At 46.0% G+C, this 17,008-nt stretch overlaps 1 protein-coding gene across 2 annotated transcripts in view; it reads left to right on the top strand.

Annotated features, from left to right (window-relative positions):
• Window positions 1-17,008, top strand: part of CFDP1 (craniofacial development protein 1) — a 106,525-nt gene that overhangs the window by 78,429 nt on the left and 11,088 nt on the right. The window lies entirely within an intron of this gene.

Raw genomic sequence — 17,008 nt, 5'->3', positions numbered from 1 at the left:
CGAGTCCTTAGAATGAAAGCCCACCATGGAGTGCAAACCATGAGCTTAACCAATGTCACCCCAGTGAACTCAAGAAAAGAAAAAGTTTCCCACTTGTGACCACTGTTTTATAGAATTACCAAGAGTATGTTATCCAGAAAAAAATGGCAAAAAGAGGCATCACGGGGGGTTAATTTTAGGGGTGCCTGAGCCTTTCTCAGCCTCCGTAATTTCCTTAGTTTATCAGTTGACCTGCCGAGTAGGTGTTTTTGTTGTTGTTGTCGTCGTCATCTCCAGCTTTGTTCAGTTTGGTAGTTTAGGTTGTGCTGGGAGTGTTCACCTTTTGTTTCTCTTTCAGCCTTGTTTTGACCAAGCTTAACATGAATAGTAGAAGAGACTTCTCCTTGCACCTTACATAACCTTTTCTTCCTCCTCCCCTTGTTGTTCTGATGGAGACCTCCGTCCCCCACGGCCTCACCTACAGCAGATGGATGGCTTTTCTGCAGCACACAGCCTAGGTCTGCTGGCTGGCAGCCTCTGTCTGGGGCTTGTACCCCAGGGAAGTGCAGCATTCTCAGAGCATTTCAGGCAGGCAGGGTTGGCGGCCCGTGGGACTGCTGTAACAGTTTATCCTTAATGGTTGTCCTCTTTCCTGTTCCTCTCACCTGTTTCTCTTGTTTTAAAGGGTTTTGTTTGGATTACTTAATTATGCAAGAGGGAAAAAGCAAACTTTTTCATGGCTTCTGTGGGCCAGGTGCTACAAGGAGGAGGCAAGTTGCAGGTGGGGGGGGCAGATAGCTGTGGTGGTTGGCCTTTCCAGATGGTCGTCGGGAGCTAATACGGCAGCACCTGTGTTCCACAGAGGCTGTCGCAGAGCATTAATGATTAATAATGCTCACAGCCTCTCACAGTGAAATTGGAATCTGTGTCTCAGTCACTGAAGTAGAAAATGTGAAGGACTGATTTATCCAGGATGGGGGAGCCCACACAGCAAACGGATTAGGAGTGCAGCCCAGAAGTCTTACCATCTGAGTGCCTTGCTCTTAACCACCATAACTTCCTTCCTTATTTTTAATCAGCTTAAGAAGGAAAGGGCTGTGTTAATAACCAGTCTGTGGCGTAGAAGGCTTTAAAGACTTCCTTTCATTGCATTTTTTTTACTTCTCTTCCCCTATTTAAAACAAAAACAAAAGCATTCTGGTTTGATGACGATCTCGGTGGCATTGCAGGACTTTCCTTCCTAATTCCCATTTGACTGAGGCACACCTCCTGGCCGTCTTCAAGGTTTGGCTCTGCAACACGGTGTGTATCTGAAGAGGCAGCCAGCAAAGAGTTTTGTCTTTCCAAAATTTAGCTCGATCTTAAGACAATGGAATGGAGGTGATGGTTCTTCCTTCTCTAAGGGAACACAATTGGCTTCTAAAAGCAAATAGTTTAAAAAAGAAATACTGATCCATTTGTTTCTTTAAGTCTGTAACATGATTACTTTTCCCCTTTTATGTTGAACCAACAGCCATGCAGATACCCCTTCTTCTAGCTATCAAAAGGTACCATTAAGTGACTAGGCAAGCAACAGAACAAAAGAAAATATTTGCAAAATATATACGTGACATATATACATATAGAGAGCTGTGACAGTAATTTAAAGGACAAACCACAGACTGCATTTGGCCACCATGGGAAGGGGGCAGGTTCGAGGGGTGGCCGTCAGTGCTGGCCCCCCACACAGCAGGTGGAGCAGTACCTGATGCAAGGAGAGGCCCATCCTTGAAGTAGCCCTGGAGAATAAGGCCCACTTTGTGCTTTTTCTGACTTCTAATAATTGGAATTTGCTTCACTTTGTCATCATAAGGGCTGGCTTGTCTGCCTGAGCAGCAGCCTTCAGAATAATAACAACATTGTGCTACTTAGACTCTGTCCTTGGGGGTGGACAGTGGAGCTTGATTGTTAGTAAAATGAGGGGCATTCTCATCTTAAGAGACTTATAAAACAGTTTTATGCTTTTCTTATGCTAGTTAGTAGCGTACAAATCCTACCGATAAGTATTATCTTGCAAAATCTTTTGTATTAAGTGCTGGAGGAATGCACTAGTTCTCATTTCAGCAGTCCACACACTCACTGGGGAGCAGATCATTTCACCAGCTTTTCCGAAGAAGAAACAGCAATCATTTGAGTGATTTTGCCTAATGAGGAGTTCAGAACCAGATGTAGAAGGCAGAGCCACCCCCATCCTGCCCTCACCTCTTCCTTACATCTGTACATCCGTCACAGTTTTTGAAAACTGCCTCATGGCTGCTCGGTGACGTGGCTCAGCTGACCCACACTGAGTTCACGGCCTTCCCTGAATGTTTGGACAGCCCATTCGGTTTCTCTTTGAATCATGATGTTGGGGTAATTACGTGAGTAGTACCGTGCTTCCGTGGAAGACGTGAAGAGCTTTCTCTAAAACAATGAGTGGCTCTCAAGCTGTAGTGTGTTCTCGTAAAGTACAGACGCCAGGGCCCTGCTCCCAGGTATTCTGATTCAGGAAATTTTGGCCTTTTTAATAAGCACAGTGGATTCTGAAGCAGGTAGTTCTTGGATAGCACTAAGAAACACTTAAAAATATTGTAACAGGTGTTCAAGGGAAAAGCAAGAAAGGATTTCATTCGTGTTACTTGTTAGGCACCGTGAGGGGTCATGGCTCTCCCTCAAGCACAGTCCTGAGGCTCGATTTTTCTTTGTGTCCCTGGCATCAGCGTAGCTGCTAGCACACAGCAGGGATGTAGGAGATTTTGAATGAGTAAATAAAACAAATGAACAAGTGATTTGCATATGGAACACTCTCAAATATAACTCAGTTCAGCTACTTCAATGTTATAGAAAGGATTGTACACGTAGAAAAACTTTATTAAAGAATAAACAGTAAACATGTGAAGTAACGACAGCAGCAGGGATCAGAGAGGACACGTTCAAAATTAGGAAGTCTCAGAGTCAAGTATGGCCTCAGAAAAATCCCTTTCTCTTCTCGTCTGCTATTCTGCTAGGTGAGATAAGCCAGTCAGAAAGACAAGTACCATATGATCTCCCTCACGTGTGGAATCTAATGAACAAAATAAACTAACAAAATAGAAACAGATACAGAGAACAGACTGACAGCTGTCAAAGGAGAGGGGGTGTTGAGGGACTGGATGAAAAAGGTGAAGGGATTAAGAAAAAAAGTCACAGACACTGACAACAGTATGGTGATTCCCAGAGAGAGTGGGAGATGAGGGAGGTCGAAGAGGGTGAGGGGGGATGCGTGGTGATGGGAGGGGATTGGGTGGTGAACACACAACACCTTATACAGATGATGTATTATAGAACCGTACAGCTGAAACTTACATAATTTTATTAACCATTGTCACCCCGATTTAAAAAATAGATTAACTAACCCAAATTGTTATCAAATCAAAACCATAACATAGCTTGAAAAGTAAAATGTACTAGGCAGTCTCCTGGCCCAGTCCTGGGTCCTGATTTCTGAGCCAGCCGCTTTAACTCCATTATTTCTCCTGGTCTTTTTTTTTTTTTGACTGATGTGTTTAATATACTGTTATTTCTTGGTTTATCAATTTTAGATGTTATTTATTAGCTTCTGTTCATTCTAGTTTTTAAGAACCACCAACCCCTTTTTTGCAAGAGGAAGAGTTCGAACTCCGGGACCACGCTGTCCCCCAGCACCCCAGCTCACTCTCCCTCCATCCTCCCGCCCAAGTGCCGCTGCTGGTGCTGCTGGTGCTGGGTTGGGGGCGGTCACTGCCGAGCCGGGTGTGGGCTGCCTTGTACTTCCTTTCATGCCTGCCTGTGCGCCTGACTTTGTGTGGCTTTCTGTGTCCCTATCATAGATTTTCTTCCAAACTCCTCAACAGGGCTGTAAAATTCTCTCAATACTGTCCTCCACGGAGTCAGATAATCTGTCATTTCCACCCCCACCCCACTCCAACTCCTTCTGGAGCCTTCCGTCATCCTGCTAACGTCAGGGCTCTTTGAGACCTTGGCTTTCTGTGCAGTTTTGCTCTAGGCCTGCCTCTTGTCCCCCTTGGTGCAGCCACCCTGTTGCCTGGGGTCCCCCCCCCCCCCCCCCCCGCTCTCTCTCCGGGTTGACTCCCTCGTTCAGATTTAGCTCGTCCTCCAGTAGTATCCTGAGGACACAGTTTATGGGAGATGGGTTTTGGAAACTCTGCCTGTCTGAAAACAAGTTTGTTCTGCCTTCACAGGTTTTTTTTTTTACTGGTTTTGTGGAATGTAACGTCACAGGTGGAAAATTATTTTCCTTTAGAATTGTGAGGACATTGTTTCACGGTCAAGTGTCTACAAGTCTGAAGCTATTTGGAAGTCTTGAATCTCTGTATATGATCTCATTTTTGTCATCTCCCCCGCCCCCGGAAGTGTGTGGGATCTTCTTTTACCCCTGGGATTCTCACCAGGCACCGAGACCCCAGCCGTGAGAAACACCAGTTCCTTTTGGCACCTTTTCCTAGCTGCCATTCGCTGTGGTATCCCTCCCACTGTGTGCAGCGGCTCCGGTTCCCACGGAGCGAGAGAGCAGGGCAGAGTCTGCATCGTTCTCTTACCTTAGGGTGGTGGTTGTGACACCTGGAGGGAGTGGTCATTTCTGCCACAGCTCAGTTCGCTGCCTGCAGCAAACCTGAGTAATTCTTTGTGGCAGATGCTGACAAGATGTTGTTCTGTTGGCCGAGTATTGATTAGGTCATTGCTCCAATTACATCCATCCAGTTTGGTTTTGGCCTCAAGGCTGGACTCAGGCATTGCTTCTGGCTGATAGCGTAACAGTGTATATGACTTTAAACTAGTTCCCCCTCCACAGCAAGGGGGAAACTGGTTTGCTGCACACAGCTAAGTCTTCCGGTAGGTCTCCTGACCTGGTTGTTCCAGAGCTTCATTTTCACATGCAATGAATCCAAATATCACTTTTTGTTTTGGGGGGTTTTTTGCAAATTCTATTATGGACAAAAAAATAAAAGAAAAGATTGGTCCGGCATTGCCCTTAATTCTGTCCCTCGTCTGTGTTTCAGTTGAGATATCTTAGCCCCCTTACCTCAGTTACAGTGAATGGCAGGATTGTTGAACACTCTTCAGGCGCTCGTGGGGTGGTGCCAAAGGCCAGCCTAGGACAAATTCCAGGCTGCTGACAGTCATTCAGGGCGGTTCACCATCTGCTGCAACTAACAAATGTTTTTCCTGTGCGTGTCCTGACGCACTCAGTGCTCCTGTAGAAAACCTAGCTAAGGATGGGCAGCAGCTACGAGATTAACCGACAGAGAGTTCCTGCTTTAGGTTTCAGTATTGGGATCTATTTATAATGTACAAAGTGCATACGTTTTCCCAATATCCATACATACTTTCAACAAATTTTTACTGAATGCCTACCATGTGCCAGCCTTTGTGCCAGGTGCTTGGGTTCAATCAGTGAACAAAACACACTGGTTCCAGCCCGTGTGGAGTTTCCATTCCGGCAGGGAGACAGATAAGAAGCAGATATAGTTACATGGTGCATTAGAGAACGTCACATGTTGTGGAGAAAAGAAAATCTGAGGAGGGTAGGGATATCGGAAGTGTAGCGTGTGGGCGAAGGTTCCAGCATTGAATAGGATGACCTAAGGGGGGTAAGGGGAGTTAACCAAGCTGCTGTCTGGGAAGAGAGGATTTTGGGCAGAAGGAATGACTTGAAGCAAGTATTGTGGGCGCATGCCCTGTATTGTGGGTGCATGCCCTGTATTGTGGGCGCATGCCTGAGGCGGAGTGAATGGGGGTAGTTGTAGGAGAGAGAAAGTCTGAGGGGTAAGTCCTGGGCCAGGTGTTGCCCTCTACTGCTAAGGTGTGGAAAGCTGCTGAGGGGAAGTCCACGGGGCATCTGAACGGAAATGTCCACTGGGCAGTTGGGTGTGTATGGCTGGAGTTAGGAAGAGAGGTCTTGGCTGAAGATAAGACATTTGGGGGTCAGAGGCACATACAGCCATGGGACTGGATGAAGTCACTCCGGAAGTGAGTGTAGATGGAGAAAAGCAGTGCAAGAATCACATGCTGGAAGACTCCCAGATGCCTTCAAAGAAGCCGACATTAACAATCAGACAAGTCCGAGTCATGGGCCATTTTACGGGGTGGGGACTGTTCTAGATTAGAGGAGACCGACTTTTCTTGGTTTGAAATTTTTCAAAATGAAAAGTGCGTGAGGGAAAAAAGTCAAAATTTAAAATATATTTTGCTGCCAAAGAATAATTAGCCTCAGAGGGGGAAAACCCAACTACTAAAGTTTCAGATCCTCTAATTTTCCTCCAGGCAGCAAGATTTTGATTTCTTTCTGGATTCAAGAGAGCATCTTTTCAAGGAGGATAAGAGTGGGGGGTGACGGGAAGTATCTGTTATCTACTGCGTGCCAGGCATTACACTCAGTGCTTTCACACATACACTGCAGGTGTTATTACCTCTTTCTGAACCTTTTTATTCCCAACTTGTCCCCTTGGCAAATTCTTTCTCATCTTTCACATTTCAGGCAACTCCCCCTCCCTCTCTGCAGCCTCCCCCAACTCACAGCACTATGCTCCTGCTGCCCTTACTGGGCAGCCATTTTCTCGTAATGTGATTTCTTTCTTTTTTAAAAAATATTTTATTTATGTATTATTTTTAGAGAGGGAAGGGTGGGAGAAAGAGAGAGAGAGAGTGAGAGAGAAACATCAATGTGCGGTTGCTGGGGGCCATGGCCTGCAACCTAAGCATGTGCCCTGACTGGGAATTGAACCTGCAATGCTTTGGTTCTCAGCCCACACTCAATCCACTGAGCTACGCCAGCCAGGGTGTAATGTAATTTCTTGTTTGTGTATCTGTGTCTTGCGCAAATGAATTAGATTCGAGTAGGAAATCTGTGTCTCTATCTCCAGTGGCCAGCAAAGAGTCTGGCACACTGAGGGCACTAAGTAAATAAGGGCTGAGTTGACTAATAGTTCTTGTAATCATCGCTCTTCAAGGTAGTTATTATTATCCTCACTTTACCAGTTGGTTATTTGAGGCTCAGAGAAAGTCACTCGCCCAGGTTTTTTTGTCTTGTTTTGTTTTAAGGTTAATTGGCAGGGGCAGGTTTCTGTCCAGCGTGCAAAGCCACTGTACCCCACTGCTTTAAAAACCCAGCTCCAAAACAGCACTGGTGATATGTGGGACTTCGCTATCCAGACAGTGCTCGGGTATTCCAGTATTCTTGTCTGAAGTCTAGATTTCTGATTTTCCTGGCCCTTACGAAATTACATGTGACCATAATGTAGAGGGCAAATTGAAAGTTTAAATGTGTTTCCTATAGGAAGCTATAACAGATACCAGCTTAGAGATATGTTGCTTCTGAATGATTTAAAAGTCTTAAACTTGTGATTTAGAAGCATTAGCTGAGAGAACAGGCAAATCTATAGGGACCAAAAGTAGGTCAGTGGTTGCCTAGAGCTAATGAGGGTATAGGGGTGGCTGCTAATCGGTGTGAGGGTATTTTTTTTGAGGGTGGTGGCAGAATGTTCTAATATTAGATTGTGGTAATGGCTGCATAACTGAATATACTAAAAACCATTGACTTGTATACTTTAAATGGGTGGGTTCTTTAGTATGTTAATTATATCTCAGTAAAGCTGGGAAGAGGAAATGGTTTGTCATCAGATTTTCCAGCATTCTTTCAGAACACAAATAAATTCAGCATGATATATAGTTGGGTCATTGTCCCCATTATCTTCACTCGTAAAGGAAAACTCTTCCCCAGCAAGGCTAGGTAGTTCCGGGGCGGGGGAGGGTTACGTGTGCCCTTTTGGTTGTGTCATTCCAATGAGACTGTCAGTGAGTGTCCCCTAGTTCCAAGCCTCCTTCCTTCGTGTGGACGACGATGAACATGCTCACAGTCTTTGCTGACGTATGGCTGAGCCTCACCGTGAGGGGAGGGCATCAGGGAGCCACTGGCCCCCAGCAGGGGCTCACAGACTCTCCCAGGCCGCCCTGCTGGCTTGTGGGCAAGGAGCCTTGCTCTCACAGCAGGGACAGAGTGGGGCCTAGTTTCCCAGAGCAAAAGGGCAGTCAAACAGTTCAGTAGTTCACCCTTCACATCTTGACTTGATCACATTAGTTCTGTTTTAATTCCCTAAAACCATCTGTGCATGGCAGGGTGGGCCAGCTTCGTTCCAGCAGACCCTCAGCTCCCGGTTGGTGAACGGACACACCTTTTTCCAACCCCTTGGCCGTGACGCACAGTCATACACTCACATTGTGACCCACATGCTCTGAAGGGATCCCAGAGTGCAAAGCAACCAGGTTCGTTTAAGGTTTGTCCATCACCCAGCAGTGGGATTGGGTGGCAGGACCCTCAAAGAATAACCTACATCTCTGAATGAAAAAGCTGCTTTAGCAGCCCTGGCTGGCAGATTAAGGAAGGAGACGCTACTTGCCATTTTTTCTTGCCTTAGAGAGGGAGGGTGGGAATTCTGTTTGGTGGTCAGTGATGCAATGGGTAAAAATCTTCCATTTATTAAAGAGAAACTATGTTGTGGTTACACAGATTGCCCAGCTGTGGTTAGCATCTATGAAAACCATTTCCTGCGTGAAATAAAAAGAAAGTTTTTTGCTTTCCCTACAAACTATGTGGGAACAGATATTTCTGCTTTATTGAAATCCGTTGCATTGCCTTAGCAAAGTGACATTGTGGGCTCAGGCTTTAAAAAAAACCCCTTCTTTTGATCACCCTTGTGCAGATAATTGCTTCCCGTGGGCTCTTTACATCCTGGGTTGTGAGGGGTACCGTGACAAGGGTAAACTGCTGGTGCAGGCGATAGTGTGCCCAGGCATTTGGGGCGGGGGAGCTGCCCCAGGGAGGGAGGCAGGTGGAAGTCTGAGCCTCAAGTTGCCCATTGAGTGAGCAGGATTCTGGCTTCTAAAAGGCAGAAGATACCCTCGCAGCTAAGTGAGCGAGCTACACGGCAGATGCCGTCGTGAGAGGGATTTGGAGGCAGGCCCCAGCAGGAACGCCAAGTGCTAAAAATGACCTTTCTTACCACGCAGCCTCCTTAATGAAAAGAGCGTAAAACACACTTGTCTCCAGGCAGAGCCTTGAGGTGTCAGGAATCACAGCTGTGTCCAACGTCTGTGTCCTTCTCATTTGGAATTTAGCATGCTTATTTAGTTGCAGTGAGAAGTTTGGGAGGGAGGGGAAGTAATTTTGCAAAATGTATGCTAGCCAACTCATGAGTTTCATATAAAGCCATATGGTTTATGTGCTTACCCATTTCTAGGAAGGAGCACAGGCATGTCCCATTCTCAGCGAGGTCTCTGTGATGTCAGACTAAAGGAATAGTTTTGGTCTGCCCGAGGACACCCCCACATCCTGAAACTTTGACCTGATCTCAACCTGGGCGGTGCCCAAGAATTTAAAATTTATTTTATATTGACATCCTCAGATATTTTCATAAAGTGATAAGAGACCTGCCTGGAAGAAAAAGAAAGCTTGAATGTCAAAGAAAAAGTAGAAATGTGATGTTTGAGAAAGCATGCCAACTCCCTAATCAGCAATTAGCCAAACAACTCGTAATTGCAGCCCACTTATCTTCTGCGCCCTCTCAGGTCCGCTAGTCTGGGAGATGTGCTGTCTGCCCACCCGCGATTTCCTGATGGGAGTGTTTGGGGTGAATGTGGCTCCTTCCCCCAGCCCAGGCAGGTAGGCCGCAGGCCTGCCCTGGCATAGCACTGGCTTGGCACTGCCTCAGAAAGACAGCAGAGCTCACCTTTAGAAAGGTCATTGACTTGTTAGCACTGCCTCAGAAAGACAGCAGAGCTCACCTTTAGAAAGGTCATTGACTTGCTAGTTGCCACGTCCCGATTCAGCCTCATCTTTTCTTTGCCTCTGTGGCTGGGACTATTTAAGAGCCCATATGGAACCAGTATCTGGAAAACAAGCTGTGCCCTCCTCAGTTGAGCTCCCAGGGTTCTGCATAAAGAAAAATGTCATTATGGGCTTTGTTAGAAGCTGTATTTAATAATTCCTTTAAAATTCTGTCTCAGAAATGTAAATGGCCTGTTGGCCAATAAATTATTCTCCCAGCTGTGCCTGATTATATAAATTAAAGCAACAACAGTTTGCACCTCAGGGGGAAAGCATCCCGCCCCGCTCCCAGACACACACCATCCTCCTTCCCAATAAACTAAACATTTCCTCCTTGGACAGCCCCCAGCCCTCTGCACTCCCCAGCTGATATAAAACAGAGGCCCTTCCCTGCCTTGCCATGATCCTCCACCGTGGAATGGCACCAGGAAGGAAATTGCTGGGGCAGGGGCGGGAAGGGATATGGCATTATCTCTTTCCCAGGGAAGGAGATGAAACCACATGAGAATGGGACAAAAAGAAGGAAAATTTATAAGTGTCATTTTCTAGAGGTCTGGTGGACTGGCCAGAAGGGTTTTTCTTTGCCACTGACTTCCATGATACTTAACCCTCACACGGGAATGCTTCTGGGTTGGCCAGAGACCTCTGTTCTCACCATTGGCCTCTTCAGTCTAGGACTCTGCTGATCATCCGTAAGCCTTGACCTTTTCTCTAGTTATTGCTCTTATACTTTAGAGACTTTCTCATAGTCTGAGTTTTATCATCCATTTGGTATTTTCTGAATATTTGTCCTTCAAATAGGATCCTTAGACATGGTCAGGGTAGTATAGAGTGAGGCACTAGAAATAAGCACCCCAAACTTCCTGAGAGTATTATCCTACATGTTGCACATTAATTACAAATTAATTCAGAGGGGAGGCTGTACCCCCTCACGGGACCACACTTAGCGTCTTCAGTCCTGGGCTGACTTGGCACAACGTGCCTGTCACCAAGTGACGGTGGAGTCAGAAGTACCCAGCTTCATCCGTGTGACGTACTTGGTGTAGGAAAGACAAACCCTAAGCCAGCAATATTATATAATAAAAGCATCCTGGACTAAAAAAATCAGCAATGATGTCAATGACCAAAAAAAAAAAAGCAAACAGGCAAAACAAAAGAAAAGGTAGGAGAACATGCTGGATTAAAAGATTAAAGGAGACAAAGGAAACTTTAAACGTGGAACAAAGGGTATGTTTCATAGATGTGTATAAAGATGTAGAACAGCTGAAATCAAGTCAGACAAACAAGTACAATTCATTCTTGGGTTGGCATGTGAGCAATAAAGCTTAGTAGCAAATCATTTTCTATTTGTGGAAAAACTGTGAGGCTGCTGCTGTTTGCCAGCTTTTATTTTACCTTTCACTGATAGATGCCTTTTCTTTTCTTTCCTTTTTTTTTTTTTTTTTTTTTTTTGCTGGCACTGTATCAATGTCAATAATAGATTTAAGAGTACCAACAGTTTTTCAGGCCACAGATTGTTAACGATTATCTGGAGCTTCTTGCGTTACTTCTGGTTTTCTGGTGGACCCAATGTCCCATACAATACTATCAGTACAAGGTTGGGAAGTGAGTGGGATTTGAACTCTCCCTAATGTACTGCTCACTTCCAGTCCGTTCCTTAAGTGGTCTGGTCTTGGGCTTTGAAAGACTGCTTAAAGATTTACACAGGTGTAGAGTAAAATTGGCCCAGGGATTGGGCAACAATTGGGGCTTCTCATTTTTATGGGTTTCAGCTAAATCCAAAGAAGACCAGGACAGTGGTTCTAAGCAGACAGTTCTCATTGAAGAGTTATCATCATAAACTTTCTTCCCATACTCAGGAAGTACCACCATGCCAGTTCCAGATCCTTGTATGGCTCTGGAAAGTAGCCAAATACAAGATACAAAAAAGTCCATTCCTGCCTTGTAAACAGATGACAAATACTAAGGAAACTGCATATCTCTGACAAACTGTGTTCCAAATAATTTGCATTTTAGTGGTTATGCACGTAATGAGATGGAAGGCATAGGCTTGAGCCAGGCTCTGTAAGTTGAAGTTCTAAACAAAGATCAATAGTGCTTCCCAGCACATGTGTTGACCCCATCCTTGCTGGTCCAGTTTTGAAGCTTCCTTTTCTGGCCTGTCAGTGAAAGTGTAGTGTTGAATGTTTTTGTTACGAGAAAAAATTGGGTAAGCCTATTGTCAGGTCATGGGGATTTAGTTCATTAAACATGTCGCAATCACGCACCGTGGCAAGGCTTTGTGCCACACTGCAGTTGGGTCACGAATGAATAAGACCTGGGCCCTGTGTTCACTGAGCTCCAGGACAACGGGGAAGATGGGAATACCTGCCCCCAAATTAGCAATGATAGAGACTGGAGTGTGGGAGCTATCCCCAAAGGTTATCTGTCCCTACCCCGGGCATCAGGAACACGGAGAAGACCGACTGGGTCTCAGAAGCACTGAGTACTAGTCCCAAGTCTCCACTGTGCAGTGGGGCAGTTTTCTTAACCTTTTTGGAATCCTTCTTGGATTCTCTAAAATGAGAGTTAAACCGCCTCTCAGCTGCTCCCTCTTGGTGTCCTCATAATATGTGGTTACAGTTCACGAGCATAATTATTTCATCTCTTAGATTTTCTCAAAGATCATGCCTTGTGTTGTGTCTCCATTTCCCAGCACAATGTCTGGTATACGGTAATTTCTCAGTGACCTCTGGTGGAAGAGTACGATGAATGAATGACCCTAAATGTATTCCCAAACCTAAAACTCTCTTCTGTGGGACGGCTGGGTGCTTGAGCTCATTTTGCAGACCGTGGGGAGAGATGTTCCCACTTTCCCTTCTCAGCCAGGTGTGTTGTGTCATCCTTTCTAGTTCCACTTAAGAAATCATTTTTCCAGCTCCTTCCCAGTACCTCTTACAGAACAACAGCAGGACCCAGAGCCTCCCTGAGGGCGGCCGGGCAGAGGGGTGCTTTTGCTGCAGTCATCGGGTGAGCCTGGGTACATGCTCCTGGGGCCGGAGCCAAGCAAACAAGTGACTGCAGTATCTTTATGACAGACTCAGAGGGACAGAGTTTATCACTTAGTTGCAGTTCGTTTTATTGGGCTTACATTTCTGGAGCTAAAGAGAAAAAATAAATTCTAGCAAATTATCGTTGTAAACTTTGAATTCAAAGAGGAAAAGGACAACTGTCATTTTGCCTTTTTTGCTCCTTTTACTTTTTTGAGTTTCTGAATGTTTTTGTGTAGGGTCGTGGTGTCTGGTGTTGGGAGAGGTCATGGGGCTAGGTGGGAAGGAAACCGAAGATAACAGTGGATCAGCAGGTAACTAACTGGACAGAAAACAGAAGAAAGAAAAGCTTGGTAAGAGTCCCTTATCACCAGTATGCCTACTGCATCTAGCCACGTGCTCTTACGGCAGGGAAGCCCGCGGGTTAGAGCAAAGGCCATGCTCCTCGGACAGGATTGACCTTATAGCAGTGAGGTCGATAAAGTAGCAGGACATTCAGGAGGAGGTTTTTGAAATGCCATTGTTACATTGAAAACATCTTGGCAGCAATACCCCGGACATGTCTGAGTATGGCATTCTGGATGTAATCTGTGAGTGAGCAAGTGTATGGTGCATTTCTTTGAACTTTGACTTGCAAAAGGTAGATGAGCAGTCTTCTTGAATGAAAAACCCTGGCCTTCTGTGACACAGCTCACTGCACATTAGAAGCAAGACCAACAGATCCACAGGTAGGGGCAGGAGTGGTCTGTCAAAGCCAATTTTCTGGTAGTACCTTGCCCCTTTATGGATCAGAATCCAGAACCGAGAGAAATCAGTGGTGCCTGGAACTAACTGCATTGAGGTCTCCAGGGGAATTCAGACCTCCCCTCTCCATGGCTTTGTAGTCAACACAGCTGCCAAACGCCCATGGGAAACCAGAGCGGATTGGCCCCCTCCCACCTGGCCACAGTGCTTTGAGAGGGAGGTGCACCGCTGCAGCGCCCCCTGCAGCATCCTTTCACAGCACAGAGAGCAGCGGTCCCTGCCCTGAAGCTGACTTTTGCATGCCTGCTCAGCTTTCCTGAGAGCTTGAGTGATGAACCTCAACAGCAGAAATAGGGCCAAGTTCCTGGGAAATCTGCCTTCCTGAAAGCTGGGGTGGAATGGCGGCAGGATTGTGCCTCTAAAGCCATGTGAGCTTGAGAGAGAGAGTGTGAGAGCTCGAAGGCCTGCAGGGACCCCAAGTGCAGGGCCCGGGGTGGGGGGGGGTGGAGTGCCGGTCTCTCGGTTACCATGAGTCTCTGTGTGTCCTCTGGCTGCTGCTATAAATGTGGCATTCACTTTGATTTAGCTTCAAATAAAAGACAGGTACTTTTGTTTTCAAGGCTATCAAATTAGGAAATTATAAACCATGTTAATGATCCAGTGAAAGCAGACCTAGCTTTCCCCTAAAGCATAATTAGCACAGGTGACATTTTGCTGATGTTTAATGGTAAACAAGGCAAAGAAGGATTATTGTTTTTTCCTTTACTGGAAGCCTTTTCATTGCTGTGCAGCAAAAAATCATTTTCTCATAGGTCTCTCAAAGTGATTTGTGGAAAAGGTGTTACAGTCTGGGAATAACATCAGAGCTGCGGGCTGAGGGGCTTAGGTGGTGCCCAGAGTCTGTGGTGCTGTCCAGATACAACATGGAACCCTGGGTTGTAGCCAGCTGATTGGTGAATACAAGTGGAAATTGCTACACTTAGAATTCCCCGATTTACAAGTGTTCTGAACACTTTTTATTTTACAAAGATCTGATTCTCTCCCACTGATTGGCACTGTGCTCTGGGTAGCATTGTTGGGTTTATCAGGTGGCCACTATTTGCAGAACTATATCCATGCTCTCTAGAGAGATTTGGAGTATCCACAGAGAGAGCATGCACAAGGAAAATCATGTTTCTCCTAAATGTCTCAGTTAGACTCCTCTCAAAGCAGAACTTCTTATGAGGCTTCGAATGCAGGTAGGTTATTTGGGAAGTCATCTCAGGAAGCAGGAGTGAAGCAGTGGGAAGAGTGAGACAGAGAAGCAGAAAAGCCAGTACAACATCGGCCCTGACTGGTATGGCTCAGTGGGTTGGGCATCATCCTACAAACTGAAAGGCTGCAGGTTCGGTTCCAGGCTGGGGCACATGCCTGGGTTTCGGACTAGGTCCCCATTTGGGATAGGTAACCAATCGATGTTTCTCTCCCTTTCTTTCTCCTTCCTCTCTCTCCGAAAATAAATAAATAGAATCTTTAAAAAAAAAAAAAAAAGCCAACACAAGATTGCATTTCCAAGGCCACGAGAGCCCAATGCCACCAGAACTTCTGAGAAGCATTCAGATTACCTCCCCGAATTGCCTTTTGTGAGGACAGGAGGCTGGGTCATTTGGCCACAAGCTCCTGCCCTCATGAGGGGGGCCCCAAGGGCGTGAACTCCACCACATATCCAGATGGTGCTGCTGACGTGTAGGTGGAGTAAAGGAGGTCCTGTGGCCAGAACGGAAAGCCTCCAGGTGTGTACTTCTGGGGGAATGTTATCAACAATGACTCGGAACTTGCTCAGAATTGCCTGGGGCAGGGGTCAACTGAAATTAGAGTCCTCTAGCATCTGCTGTGGAAAGGGTTCATGCTATACAAGGAAAAGAACTAGGGTGCAATAGAAACACCACCAGGAGGTAGCAAATCCAGAGCTCGAGGGAAGGGTCTGGAAGGCTTCCTGGAGGGAGTGGTTTCTAAGCTGAGACAGGATCAGATGAATGGCAGGGAGGCAGGCAGAGGTGAGGTGCAGATTCAGGGTTGTGTAGTTGGGGCATAGATTGTAAAGGTAGGTGTGGCAAGAGATGATCGGGAAGAATTTTGCAAGTTGAGGGGTTTATACTCATAAGAGCAATAGAAGCCCAGGAAGAGACATATAAGTAGGCATGATAAGGTTTGTGTTTTAGAAAATTCACCCTAATGACAGCATGTAGAATAAATGCCAGGAGGGAGCAGTTGGAGAGATGGGTGAAGAAGCTGCCAAATTACCCAGGTGAGAGAATTTCACAGTGAGAACCAGGGCAGTGGTGTTGAGGCAAGAAGTAAAAGACTTGACATACTGTTTCTAGGTCCCCATTCATGCTCTGCTCCTGGGAAAATATAGTGTGTGCCTGGCTGGTGCAGCTCGGTGGATTGCATGCTGGCCTGCAAACCGAAAACACAGCGCGCGCAAGTGTGTGTGTGTGTGTGTGTGTGTGTGTGTGTTTATGAAGAGATTGTTGTAGGAAAGAATTTTTAGAAGATCTGAATTAAAAGCTCATAAAGAACTGCAAGTTTGGAAAATTCTTATTCAAATTGGGAAGTAAAATAGCTGTCAGAAAATATTTCAAGTGAGCCCTCACCTCAAAGGCGAGACAGCACAGTGCGCTGCACTGGGTGTCAGGAGGACCTTGCTTCCTTCTGGATCTGCTTTTTCTATTGGTTCGACCTTTGCTCTGTCAGTAACCTCGTCGGACTTTGTTTATTTGTCCACCTTGAGAAAACTATTGTCATTGAGCCTTCAGGATGAGGATGCCTGCCCGGCCTGTCCTGAGTTGATTGTAAGCTAACAGCATGTCATGGGGCATGACCACAGCAGGGAAGCTAGCAGACTCTCCGTCAAGACGAGCACAGTGCGAGTGGGGAGGGAGCTATTGCAGCCCCAGGAGTCTTGTGTCCAGTGGGGACACCGGCCTGTCAGCTCACTCCAGGGCAGAGGTGGTGACCAACTCTGTGCTGCAGGGCGGTGGGGTTTCAGGATAGTTAGTGCGACCCTAAGTCATCTCAACACGTCCTCCTCCAACTCTGAGACACAGGCCACAGTAGACTAAAATAAGAGCATGTCCATGAAGGCACTTGGAGAATCAGCATTCCAGGCAAGTGAAAGGTGCTGATGTTATCAGTAGGGCTTGTGATGTTAGCTCGTAGAGATGTTTAAATGTTTTTACTCCTGCATATCCCAGGAAAGCAGAAAGTAACTTCAGTTTCGTGCACGCTGATATATAATTTTGTCTTAGTTTCATAAAGAGACAGAAAGCCATATTCCTTCCCATGATACCCCCTTCTTACTAACTAGCTGCATTCTGTTATTCTTATTTTATCT

Source organism: Phyllostomus discolor, chromosome 12 (assembly GCF_004126475.2).
Source record: "Phyllostomus discolor isolate MPI-MPIP mPhyDis1 chromosome 12, mPhyDis1.pri.v3, whole genome shotgun sequence".
Lineage (NCBI taxonomy): Eukaryota > Metazoa > Chordata > Mammalia > Chiroptera > Phyllostomidae > Phyllostomus > Phyllostomus discolor.
This window is presented reverse-complemented; position numbering and strand designations above follow the sequence as displayed.